At 45.1% G+C, this 13679-nt stretch overlaps 1 long non-coding RNA gene across 1 annotated transcript in view; it reads right to left on the reverse strand.

Moving 5' to 3' along the window:
- Positions 1–5706: 5706 nt before the first annotated feature.
- The window catches only part of LOC107181773, an 18706-nt gene continuing 10733 nt past the window's right edge, over positions 5707–13679 (reverse strand). Inside the window, exon 3 of the long non-coding RNA XR_001512480.1 lies at positions 5707–5946. This is a non-coding gene — a long non-coding RNA (uncharacterized LOC107181773). The remainder of the gene's footprint in view (positions 5947–13679) is intronic.

Here is a 13679-nt window from a genome sequence, read left to right on the forward strand (position 1 = left end):
TGGGAGGGGAGTTATGGGGGGAAAAAAGAGGAACAAATGTAAAAATCTGAACAATAAAGATTTAAATAAAAAATAAATAAATAAAAACTAAAACAAAAAAAAAAGAGAGAAAAAAAATAATTTATTGGAAGGGCATTGAGCAGCAGGTGGAATAAAAAGGCTGGAGAGGCAGCCTCAGGAAAACAGGCAGGAAGAAGGAAAGCTAGGCAGTTGGACCCATGACCCACAATTACACCCCAGGAACCACTTGAAGAGCTCACCCCTGTGGCCACAGCTGGACACTGGACACTGAGCTGGTATTGGGCACTGGACACCACTGGTGTTGCCATGGCCACTACTGCCCTGGAATCTGCCACTGCTGCAGAACAAATGCCCCACCATCCTTGCCTCTCTTGTTCCAAATTCTAGCCCAGGCCACAGAGTCTGGCCATGCCTAGATCAAGTGCCTAAGCCTTGCCTACCAGGCTTTTCCAGCTATTCTAGTCCAATTACAACTCCTACAGCAAAGAGCTTCTGATGTTAGGCAGGGGAAGGCGGGTAGGGGGGGTTAATTGAAAGCTGCAAATTGTCCTCCCAGAAGAAAAATGCTTCTAGAGCAATATGGTTCTATGAAAACTCTCAGGTTTGAAAAGTGCTCTTAGATGACTCTTGCTTCTTGCTATATTCAACCTCCTGATTTGTCTTAATCAAGATTCTCAGTTACATGTGACTGAAACTTAATAAAAACTATTTTATGTTTTTTAAAAAGGAGGAAGAGTTATCGACTCAAATAAGTAACTAGTACAGACCGGTTTGAGTTCAAGGCCTGGATGACATCATTGGGGCTCATTCTCTCAACAGCTCTCTGTTCTACTTTCCCTGGAAACCCTCCGTCATCACTGTGGCTCTCCCTGTCATGGCAATAAGATATCTTTCTGTGTCTTGGGGAATGTATCCTCTCCCCTCAGTGCACACAGAGAAAGGAGTGTCTCTCCCCGCACAGTTCACAGAAGTTCTGGAATTGCATCTCACCTGGCTCTCATTGGTCTGTGTCCATTTCTGAACCAACCACTGTGGGCAGGTAGTTCAATGGTCACATTCCCACTCCTGGAGTCAGCAAACCACAAGGACAGCGAGCACAGAACAGTGAGTTTCTCCAGGAAAATCAGGATGTTCCCACCAGAGGGAGGAGGAAAAGGAAACAAGAGATGTCCATTAGAGAGTCAAATCGGCCGTCTAGCCTAGGACCCCACTGATAGCAAAAGAGGTTTTATGAAAAGTCACCAAGAAAATAAGAAGCCCCCAAGTCAGACCTCTTTCTGTGTTCTGTGAAGCTTAGGCTTGCAGCGACCATACGGACCTGCACATTCCTCTGAAAGGATAAGGACAGCTTGATGTAGAGAACAGGACTTCTCAACCACAGCACTTTTAACATCGGGGCTGGTCATTCTTTGTTGTGGGGTCTGTCCTGGGCACTGTCGGGTGCTTAGCAGCATCCCTGGTCCCCACCCACTAGACGCCAATACCACCCTCACACCCATTCCCAGTTGTGAAACAGAAATGTCGCCAGACTTTGCCAATGTCCATTCCCCAAGTAAAAAGCACCAGGTAAGAAGGCATGATAAAAGAAAAGAAGGGGTTGCCCTAGCCAGTTTGGCTCAGTGGATAGAGCGTCCGCCTGCGGACTGAAGGGTCCCAGGTTTGGTTCCGGTCAAAGGCATGTACCTTGGTTGTGGGCACATCACCGGTAGGGGGTGTGCAGGAGGCAGCTGATCGATCTTTCTGTATCATCGATGTTTCCAACTCTGTATCCTTTCCTCTCTGTAAAAAATCAATAAAATATATTTTTTTAAAAAAGAAAAGAAGGGCTCTCAATACTAACCAGGAAGACAAACCCAAGTCGCCTGGTCCAGCTGGCTGCCCCTGCAGTCTGGGGCTTGCGCGGTGGGAGTCCTGGGCAGAAGCATTGGGTTCCTGGACTCTAGGAACCAGAGCCAGAGATAGTCCAGTCTTGCTCCAGAACTCCAGGCGCTGGCCTGAGAGGCGCAGGGTGTCTCCTCAAAGTCAGGCTTAATGTAACACAGGTCTTACCACTACTGAGGGCCTGCCGTATGCAAGGCACTACTGGACGCCCCATGCATTTCCTCACTTAATCATCAGGTCAACACTCCAGGAGAGATGTTAGCTTCCTTTGACAGAGGAAAAAACTGAAGCCCTGAGAACTTAACTGCCCCCAGATCACATTAGTAAATGCTAAAGCTGAGATTCAAACCTCGTCCATCAGAGTCCGCCCCTGAATGTCCACATCTAACGGCCATCTGCATTCAAGCTCCCATGACTTACAATTTATATTCCAGTTTCTTTTCGCTTTGAGATCTTATATTATCTTTTCTCTTGTTCTGCTCCCTGCTCTTTTGGTTTTTGCTTTGAGAGTTTTGTCTCTTTATCTCTGCAGGCCTAATATAACAAAGGAACCAATGAATAACTATGGCTCACCATCAGGTGAGTAGCCACAGGTCACCATTTCTCTTGGAGAGTTGGTCATTTTAGAGATTTGTTCCATGCATTCATTTAGAATTGGGGCAGAGGGCACTCTGTCTGGATCTACAGTGATCATTTTATGACCTCATAGTATGATGAGGGGACATATGGTTGGGACTTAGACGACCAGTTTTAATTTTGGCCCTGCTACAAACTTGCTGTGCAACCCTGAGAAAATGATTTAACATCCCTCAGTCTTCACTTTTTCAACTATAAGATTGGGGGGCTTGGATTTATTAAACAACAACAACTCTCCTAGCAATTTGACCACAGCACTAACGCTAAAATTAATTCCGTAACCATTTAGAAAGTCTGAAATATTTTGAACAGGCTCAAAAACTGAATGCTGCTTCGCAGGGAGGTGGCTGGAGAGAGCTCCTCAGTGTGGAGTCCCAGCTGGAAGCTGACTTCAGCTGTACTCATGGGGACAGAGAAGGGGGCAGGGCTGTGTCACCTGAGTCTGGATAGAAAAGTGAATTAAAAATGCATGCCAGGCTGCAGGAGGACACCTAGTGAATTAGTTATGGGCCTCGGACGTCTCCATTGCAGCTGTGGCAGGGAGGCAGGGGATGGGCACGGCGTGAGGCCCAGCTTCCGAATAGCACTGTAAACAGAGAGCCCCGCTCAGAAGGCCGTCCTCATTGGGTTGGGGTGTAGCCCTGGCGCAGAAAGAGCCTGCCCCTGAGTATTAGGTTAGCATGGTTCGTTTAGCAGATGAGGGGCAAGCACTGCTCACACCACAGGGCAAACACGGGCCAACCCTCTGACTTCTGTCTCCTCAGAAAGTAGGGGCGCCCCGCAGCAGGAACAGGGACCCTGCAGAGATGACAGGGTGTCCCGATCCTGTACCAGAGAACAGTGACCTCTGAAGGCCAGAGGGAGTCCGTAGAATGGGCGCCCCTCCCCTTTCTCCCTCTCCCATCCCCACCTCAGCTGCTGCCAAACTCTTTTCTGTTCTGAGTCCTCCGGAGGGGATCTCTAAGGGATGCTCACAGCCTAAGAATTGGAAACCCACCTGAGATGAGGGGGACCCACCCGAGTTTCACAGTAAAGATGACCAGAGAGCTGGAGATGAAAACCCCTGGGGAGTGGCCAGGGAAAGGAGCCTCTTCCTCTCTCTGCCCACGCCACGTGCCAGGTGCTGGGTGCCAGGTGCTGGGTGCCAGGTATGTGATGGGGAGGGGAAGGCCCAGAGGATGCTGGGAAACCACTCAGCTCCTCTGGCTCCTCAAGTCCTGGGCAACTACAAGGCCTGAGTAGGAAAGGACAGGCTTCTGCCCTGGTCCTAGGAAAAGGCAGTCCCAAGCAGTGAAGAGGAAGGAGACTGTGCAGAGAATGACTTAGTGTGAAAGGAGGGAGGAGAGAAATGTCAGACAGCTCCTCGCTGGGCAAGGTGTCTGGGAGGTGCCAGCATCAAGGTGGGCGGAAGACATAGCAAACCAGCAGCAGACAGAGGGCTTGGAGCTCAGGGGTCATGCATTGGGGGTCATCAGTTAGCAGGCAGCAGTTGACACTTGGAGGGTGGACGAGTTTGCATAGCAGAAGATGATAAATACTGAGAAGATAAATAACAAAAACCTCATCTTAAAATGTCCTTTGTTGAGATGCTGTGTTTCCTCTGCCAGGTCACTTTTGGCTAGTAGGAAGTCACATATAAACATTGCAAAAATGTTAAAGTCACAGTTAAAAGGCCAGCCAGGCCCTGGCTGGTTTGGCTCAGTGTGCAGAGCATTGGCCTGTGGACTGAAGGGTCCCGGGTTTGATTCCGGTCAAGGGCACATGCCCAGGTTGTGGGCTTGATCCCCAGTGGGGGGCGTGCAGGAGGCGGCCAATCAATAATTCTCTCTCATCATGGATGTTTCTATCTCTCCCTCTCCATTCCTCCCTGAAGTCAATAAAAACATTTTTTAAATAAAAATAAAAATAATTTTCTATATTCAAAGCCCCTATAACAGTTGCTGACACATAGTAGGAGCTGAATAAATGTTTTTGAAAGAGGCAAAAGTTTCAGGCACCAACAACAGGCAATGTTAGTTCTCTGGCTGATCAGGGAATCATTTACTCTCATCCAATGCCCCGACCCCACCCCCTCTTCCCCATCTAAAATTTAGGTGAATTCCTGAGTTGTTCTCTGGACAAGAAAGACATTCACTGCTTTATTGTCTAAAAACATGTATGCAAATCATTTGTTTTTGCTAAAGATCAAGTCAGGCTAGTGGCTAGCCCCCTCTAACAGCAGAAAAAATAAATAGGACATAGTAAGGACAGGGCTTAAAGGAAATGTCTACCTACTTTAGTTAATTTGAAGAGTTTATTTTATAAGAAACTGTGTATTTGTAGGATTATAAATGAGAACTTCCAGGCCTCCCAGGCTCTATTTGGTGACGCTAAATCTCCTTCCCGCCACTCCCCATGCCCCCTTAGGAGCAGGGCTCACAGGACAGCACCTTCCCACCAAATCTGCAGAATAGACATAATTACTACCATCAGGGTGAGTGACAGAAACACTGTCATTAAAAATGTTGTGTAATTTCCCTCTTGTTTTTGCCTGTAGTGAATTAAGATCATTTCCCTCTCCTCCTGAAAGGATTCAGCTGTCCTGCTTCTCTTTCTCCCCTAGTCCCCTCCATTCCACTCCCCACCCCTTCACCCTTTACTTCTCCCTCCTATTCCCATCCCCATCAGCCCCTGACTCACCTCCCAGTGTTTTCTCTAGGATCTGACCAGAAGCCTCCCCATTTCCCTTTTAATTTAGGGTTTCGATGTCTCTCTGGCGAGGTCACTAACCTTTATTTGGGAGATTGGGAGCCATTACCGTCACCACCCACCACAGGCAGCTGCCCAACTCTCTAGCCTTGGACTTTGGCCGGAAGGAAGCATTACCGCCAAGCGCAGGCTTTGGTAGGAAGCCTGTTTGTCACATAGATTGTTGGCTGTGGTTTTTATTGGGGTGCAGTGGGAACTGAACTGTAAATGGCCGTGTTTAAAGCCAATCCGGCAGCGGGGAAGCTTGGAGCCAAGTCAACTTTCTGCTGCAAGTGACTGCAGCTCTGAGAAGCAGGGAGTCTGAAGCAGGAACTAGCAAGACCAAGTGTTAATTAAAAAAACTAAATGCAATTATGAAATTACCATTTGTATTAGTTTCCTAGGGCTGCAACTATTACAAAATGGATGGCTTAAAACAACAGAAATGTATTCCCATGGAGTTCTGTAGGCTTCAAGTTCAAAATCAAGGTTTCGCCAGGACATACTCCCTCCAAAGCATGTAGGGCAGGATACTTCTTGCCTCTAGAAGTAGTCCTTGGTGTTCGTTGGCTTGTAGATGTGTCACTCCAACTCTGCCTCCATCTTCATATGGCCTTCTTCTCAGTGTATCTCTGTGTTTCCTCCTCTTTTTTTTTCTTTAATCTTCACTGGAGGATATGTCTTTTATTAATTTTAGAGAGAAAGGGAAGGAGAAACATTGATTTGAGATTGAACCTGAAACTTAGGTATGTGCCTTGACCAAGAATCGAACCCAAAATCTTCTGGTATACGGGATGATGCTCCAACCAACTGAGCCACCCAGCCAGGGCCCCTCCTCTTCTTTTAAAGACATCATCTATTGGATTTAGGATCCACTTTAATCCATATGTTCTCATCTTAATTAATTATATCTGCAAAGACTATACCCAAATCTGAGATTCCAAGTGGACATACATTTTGGCGGGATATTATTCACCCAGTACACAATTTAAAAGATATAGGAAAATAGATTTTTTAAATATTTTCTCTGAATTTCTTCATATTCTCTTGTATATCTTTCAAATATTCTCCAGAAGAAGGGAGCGATTAATCGCAAAGAGTTTTCATAAAGCTAATTTAAATTTAGGGGCTTTGAAAATAAATTCAAGACAATCCTCATTCATGTTTTTTTCAGCTCAATGCACACATCTCATTGGAAAAGGGTCCTTTCCTTCTCAGCCCACCTCTCCCACCTCCCGGAGTCAGGGGCTGTCACAGGTGCCTACTTACCTGAGAAAAAGGGACAGCCAGTAAAAACTGTCAGAAACGTCAAGGGGCTGAAGTGTGGAAGAAAGATCAGATCCCTCAGGACTTTCAAAGCCTCATTTTAGAGTGAATTAAAATGTATTTGTGTAAACTTTATATGAACTTTTCTTAAAATGGAACCAAATAGTGTTCAGTAACTAGAACAAAGATTGCCTTCCTATTATTTAAATTTCCAGTTTCCATGTTCACATAGTTCTAGTGATAGGGGGCGAGTCAATTATTCAGGTCTAAAACCTGATTTCAAAAACAAAAACAAAAACAAAAAAATAAACCAATATTTTTTTTAAAAAAAAAAAAGCACTGGTCTCACCCAACTAGCATGGCTCAGTGGTTGAGCATCGACCTTTGAACCAGGAGATCACGGTTCAATTCCTGGTCAGGGTACATGCCCAGGTTGTGAACTTGATCCCCAGTGGGGAGCAGACAGGAGGCAGCTGGTCAATGAATCTCTCTCATCATTGATGTTTCTATCTCTCTCTCCCTTTCCCTTCCTCTCTGAAATCAATAAAAAATATTTTTTTTTTAAAAAAAAGAAGACTATCATATTTTTAAGAAATAAAAATAAATAAAAAGCACTGGTCTCAACCAGAAGTGACTTTGCTCCCTCCCCTCGCCCAGGACATGTTGTAATATTTGGAAACATTTTTGGTTGTCATGACTAGGAGGGGTGCTGTTGGCGTCTAGAGAACAGGAATGTGGCTGAGTATCCTGCAATGCTCAGGAAGCCCTTCACAACAAAGAATGATCCAGCCCAAAACATCAATGGTGCCCAAACTGAGCTCTGGTCTAGCTTGTAGAAAATCTCTCTAAAACCATACTCAGATCAAGTTTCTCTCCTGTTCAAATGACTGCACATTATCTTTGAGAATTGAAGCTCCTTGGCCTTAAGTTCTTCAGAACTTTCCAAAGGTTGCCTTTCCAGCCTTTTCTTTCACTACTTCCAATATGAACTCTTCTTACCCACCACCCTGGACCTACACATAACATTGCTCAAGCTCTTCACAGCTCACCTTACTTTGAAAGTGTTTCCCGTTCTCACACTCAAACTTTACCTGTCCTTCAAGAACCAGCTCAAGCTCCAACCCCTTCTAGAAACTCTTTGGGACCAACCCTGTCCTCTCAGTCTCATCTAGCATCCCTCTCCCCTCACTGTGTACACTCCAGCCACACCTGTCTCCTTGCTGTCCCACTAATACATCAAACTCTTTTCCACCTCTCTTTTCCTGGCTCCTATGTGACTCGCTTGTTATCCTTTGGGTTTCAGCTTAAACACCATTTCTTCAGAAAGACCCGAGCTGAACCTCCTAGTCACTCCCAGAATTCTCTGTCATTGCTCTATTTGGTTCCTACATAGTGTTAACCACTGTGTAGTAAACTGTCTGTTCACAGGTTTGCTTATTTCTGCCTTTTTTTCCTTCTCACATTAGAATATACAACACTCTGAGGGCAGGAGACTTGTCTAGCTTGTGCATCACTATGTCCCCAGCCCCTTCACAGTACCATGAGTCTGACTCAAAATAGATGTTCAGTAAATAAATGAATGAATACCTCAACTTATATGCCGGTGTTTGGTTATTGAATTCTTTTTTAAAAAATAATATATTTATTGATTTCAGAGAGGAAGGAAGAGGGAGAGAGAGATAGAAACATCAATGATGAGAGAGAATCATTGATCGGCTGCCTCCTGCATGCTCCCAACTGGGGATAGAGCCCGCAACCCAGGTATGTGCCCTGACCTGGATTGAAACTTGATCTCCTTTTTCATGGGTCGACATTCAACCTCTGAGCAACACTGGCTGGGCTTGTGTTGTCATTTTTATTTGACTTTAATAACAACCCATATTTTATAGATGAGAAACCTACAGTTCAGAGAAGTTAAGTATCTAGAAAGTAGTTGTACAACTTAGTAATCACAGAGTCAGGACTGATTCCTGGCTTAATGCTCTATTGTTGATTCATAATTCCTTGTAAGGCCTACAATATGCCCTTGGCTGGAATCGAACCTGGGACCCTTCAGTCCGCAGGCCAATGCTCTATTCACTGAGCCAAACCGGCTAGGGTGATTATTGAATTCTTAAAGTATATCTTCCTTATGCTCAAGAGCAGAGCAGCCCTGCCCCCTCTGTACAGCACAATGCAGTTGGTAACTAATAATTATGCATTGGGTGAAGAAGTGCCTGTGACAAATATACTATCTATAGAGCTTACGTTCCAGTCTCCACAGCAGACCTACTTTATACTTCATTCTGAATGATTGATGGTGAAAACAGCATTCTCACTGGTTAGGTTAATAACTGGGTAGGTGCTACATTCTGATATACATTTCAAAATTGCTACACTTCAATTTTACTCCACTAATATGCCTTGTTTATTATCACTGGGCTTTATACTCCTTCTAGGGGTAAATTTTACAAAACCTATGCAAAGACCTGGCAGAGAGCCTCTCAATTCTCTCTTGGTTTTTCTCCCCAGGGACAGTTACAAAGGACCATCACTGTATTTACAAAGCATTTTACCATAAGTTCCTCCAGTCGCTGGTGGCAGAGATGCTAACTATCTCCATATACCCCTTTTCCTCTTCTTTCACTGTTGGAGAATTTTTAGTTGGGACATGGCCACCCAGTTCAGACCACATTTCTCAGACACCTTTGCACTGAGGTAGGCCATGGGACTAAGTTCTGGCCAATGGGATGTGAATGGAAGTATGTGTGCAGCTTCCAGATGGTGAGCTTGAAAAGTAAGTGCCTTCCCTTGCTTTTTCTTTTCTGGCTTAAATATGGATGAGATAGTGCCCACCATGTAGATGAGGGCAATGTCCAGAGATGGCAGAACCAGGAGAAGGTAATTGGATTAAAGACATTATAATTGCTGTGCAGCCCTGAATTGCTTAAACTCAGAAGTTTCCATGAGAGAGGAAACTTTCTACCTTGCTCAATTAACTTTTATTTGGGGCCTTGTTCTAAAAGATGACCTGCTAGCCCCCTCCTTTCCTGCCTTCCCCACTAAGGAAGTCAGCAGTACCAGCACCATTTTGCCAAACTAAAGCGTCCACTTTGTTCAATAAAATCAGCAGAAATGCCAGAGTTGAGCTAGTACCTCCTGGGACATGTTTTCCTCGGCCTCCTCTGCCACCCAAGCTTCTCTTTTGCTTGCTATCCTTGGCCTTCTCTTAGCTCCTTCCAACCTTGATCTTGCCCATGGGTACTAATCAGGTGGCACAGCATGATCTGAATAAAGGATATTTTGAGAGACCCTGAGCGGGCTTGTCTTCTGCCAGCAAGTTTTTTACATTCCCAGGTGGAACTTGCCCCGTTCTCTTTTCTCGGCTTCCCCTGAGGTTTCATTTACTGCACCAAGACAGAAGCACAGTTCCTTCCGCCGAGATGCCTCCAGAGCTTGTGATCTGAGCCTGTTGCTGTGGATTGTTTTCAGGTTATCAGAGACCCCTCACACAGTAATACTCGTTACTGATATCAGAGTGCTTTCAAATGGTCTCCATTTACCTTCCATCATCCACCATTTGTTGAAAATAGATGATTATAGTGTCCCTAAGTGTTCTAAATGGAAGCAGCCAAGAAAGGTGGGGCAAGTCAGTTTATTTATGCAACAAGTGTATTTGGAGCACCTGCTCAGATACCATCCTAGGCACTGAGGATACATCAGTGAGCAAGAGAGATGAGATCCCTGCTTCATGGAGCTCCCATTTCAGTTGGAGACACAGACAAGGAAAAAAGAAAGGTGCTGGGGCCTTTCTGCAGCTGCAAGGGTTCAAGGAATCTGGAAAAGGGGCTGCTCGTAAATGAATAAACAAGAAATATAAATTTGGAAGGCATGTGGGGGGAGCCAAGGAAGGCTCCACTTTCTAGTGAAGTGGGCTTTCTGAATGTCTGAACCCACAGCTTTTTATTCACTGGAAAATACATTGGCCTTTTAGGAATGCAAACAGGCATATCACAGGTAAAATTTGGTAAACAGGAAAAGATTATCAGGTTAGGCAGTGGTCGGCAAACTGCGGTTTGGCAAACCGCGGCTCGTGAGCTACATGCAGCTCTTTGGCCCCTTGAGTGTGGCTCTTCCATAAAATACTGACTTCTGCACATGGGCCACAAAGTTTCAATCGCACGGTACGTGTGCGCCCGCACGTGGTATTTTGTGGAAGAGCCACACTCAGGGGGCCAAAGAGCCGCATGTGGCTCGCGAGCTGCAGTTTGCCGACCACGGGGTTAGGGGAAATTACTTCAGCTATTCCAGCAGCAGGTAATATGCAGATTTTCAGCCCTGCTGAAGCATAAGACCCATCAGCCTTCTGATGAACTTCGTGCATAATTATGACCTGCTGGAATTAGCCTCTGACAGAAAGGGAGAAAAAGGAGGAGAAAGAGAACAGGAAGAAAATTTAAACAATTTCATATTGTGATGAAAATGCTATGGAATATACATCGGAGGCCCTAGCCAGTTTGGCTCAGTGGATAGAACATCAGCCTGTGGAACAAAAGGTCCCAGGTTCAATTCCAGTCAAAGGCACGCACCTTGGTTCCAGGTTCTTCCCTGGCCCAGTTCCTGGTCAGGGCTTGTGCAGGAGGCAACCAATAGATGTGTTTCTCTCACATCGATGTTTCTCTTTGTCTTTCCCTCTCTCTTCCACTCTTCCTAAAAAATCAGTGGAAAAATATCCTCAGGTGAGGATTAACAAAAGAAAGAAAGAAAATACATCGGGGAATGGGTCAGGCAGACCCCTCCCAGGAAATTCTGGTTGAGCTGAGAGCTGAATGACACCAACACAGGCATGGGGATAATGACCTAGAAGAGAGTTCCAGAAGAGGGAAGAGCAGGTGCCAATGCCCTGGGATGGGAACGCCTGGGTGTGTTGAGGGGCAAAGGGAAGACCCTTGTGGTTGCAGTAAAGTGAGTGAGAAGGAGGACATGAGAGGGGTAAACTCATGCTCCTTCCAGCCCCTCAAAAGTTCACACATGGAGTTGCAAAGGTCTGAAGGTCAGGAAAAGAGGAAATGAAAAACCTACCCTTAACTACTGTTCTTCCCAAGAAGAGAGAAGCTTAAGAAAACTGAAAATCTGGTTCAGTCGTGCCCTGTCCCTCAATGTCTCAATGTCCTTTAGAGAGCATTCTGCCTGTGTTTATGCTTATATGTGTGGTAATTATGATAATGATGGTAGTAAGTATTGACAATTCATAGCATTACTAAATTTTGGTGTTAAATGTATACTCTTCCATCTTCTCTGAAATATGAACCTTCTAGCATAAGCAGAAAGTAAAACTTCTTTTTATATTAAGGCTCAATACTAAGTGGAACAATCCATTTTAAAAGCAGGGCCTAGACCTAAAAAAGAAGATTCTTGCCTTTAAACACCTTTTTTATCTGCTTTTATGACACTGCAGCCCAAATGGCCCCATCTGTGTCTTGAGTGACCCAAGACAAAGGTTCCGATCAGGCCTCTGGGATGACTGGAAATGGCTCATGAGATTCACTTTATATGTTTGGGGCCTCAGTTTTATCTTCAAAATGAACATAAATACCTTATAGACTAATGTCAGCTCATTGGTAAGTAGACTCTAGGACAGGGGTGGGCAAACTTTTTGACTCAAGGGCCACAATGGGTTCTTAAACTGGACCGGAGGGCCGGAACAAAAGCATGGATGGAGTGTTTGTGTGAACTAATATAAATTCAAAGTAAACATCATTACATAAAAGGGTATGGTCTTTTTTTTTTTTTTAGTTTTATTCATTTCAAACGGGCTGAATCCGGCCCGCGGACCGTAGTTTGCCCACGGCTGCTCTAGGATCTACCTTTTCTCTTTCTTTGTAAATCACCATAACTTCTACCTCTGTCTGTGGCATACCTCCCATTCTCCATCATTTCATAGTAATTCCCACTGAGCTATGTAATGGTTTATACTCAGGTAATTATTTTTTGCCGGACAGTCAATAGGGATACCATGGTGGACAGATGGCCATGGTCTCTGCCTTCAAGAAGCTAAGTCTAGTGGGGAACATAGATATTGAGCAAGACATTTCTGGAGTGTCATGCAGGAGAAATTTGGGTCCCTTTGGGAATGGCCATCTCAATAGGTTAAGGGCAGGAGTAGAATATTGGGGACCAGCTACAATTATAAGAAATATTAATCATGCTCTGTTAACCATGAAGATTCTGTTCTGATTAGAGAAAGCACATTCTAACCTCACTGTGAAATATACGTCCTGGGACATGGGAACTAACGTTGGAATGCAGACCATCCTCCTTCCGAGAACTGCCTATCATTATGGAAAGATTTACAACCTTGTTGCACCTAGTCCTGGAGGCACTTGCTCTTTACAACCCCCAGCCCCTATTACCTGTAATCTGGTCCGAGGCACCCGCTCTCTTTGACTTGCCCCAGCCCACATGACTTGTAACCTGTAATGATTATCCCATGCCCACTTTCCCATAACTGTAATGCCTACTTTCCTACGTAATCTTGTCCTTCTACCCAATATAAGCAGCTGGCTTATGGTGGGGTGCAGAGCAGATTTTTGTGGATGACCTCCTGCTCCCCCATAATGCTGGCATTATTGGGATAAATGCTCATATATGATTCAACCTTGTCTCTGCTTAATTGGCTCAAGTAGCGGCAGGCAGCCAGGACCCCTTGGCTGTCTGGTTACAAATGTCCAGGTCTGATCTTGGAGAACTCAACTCTTCTTGATGAACTCTCCATTCATCTTGAGAAATTTGAAGATTGTTTTGCTTCATGATGCATCGAAGAAAATATAGGAGCGCCCTAACCAGTTTGGCTCAGTGGATAGAGCATCAGACTGAAAGGTCTCAGGTTCAATTCTGGTCAAGGGCATGTACCTTGGTTGTGGGCTCATCCTCAGTGGAGGGCATGCAGGAGACAGCCGATTGGTGTTTCTCTCTCATTAATGTTTCTAACTCTCTATCCCTCTCCCTTCCTCTCAGTAAAATTAATAAAATTTATATTAAAAAAAAAAAAAAGAACAGAAACACACAGAGAAGCCGTGTCACAGAGAAGCCGTGGCGGTGGGCGGGAGCATTCTCCGTGCTCTCCTCTGCTCATGGGCCACACGGTCCTGGGACCCCTGACCCAAACC

This window comes from Myotis davidii, unplaced genomic scaffold (genome assembly GCF_000327345.1).
Source record: "Myotis davidii unplaced genomic scaffold, ASM32734v1 scaffold1572, whole genome shotgun sequence".
In the NCBI taxonomy this organism is placed as follows: Eukaryota; Metazoa; Chordata; class Mammalia; order Chiroptera; family Vespertilionidae; genus Myotis; species Myotis davidii.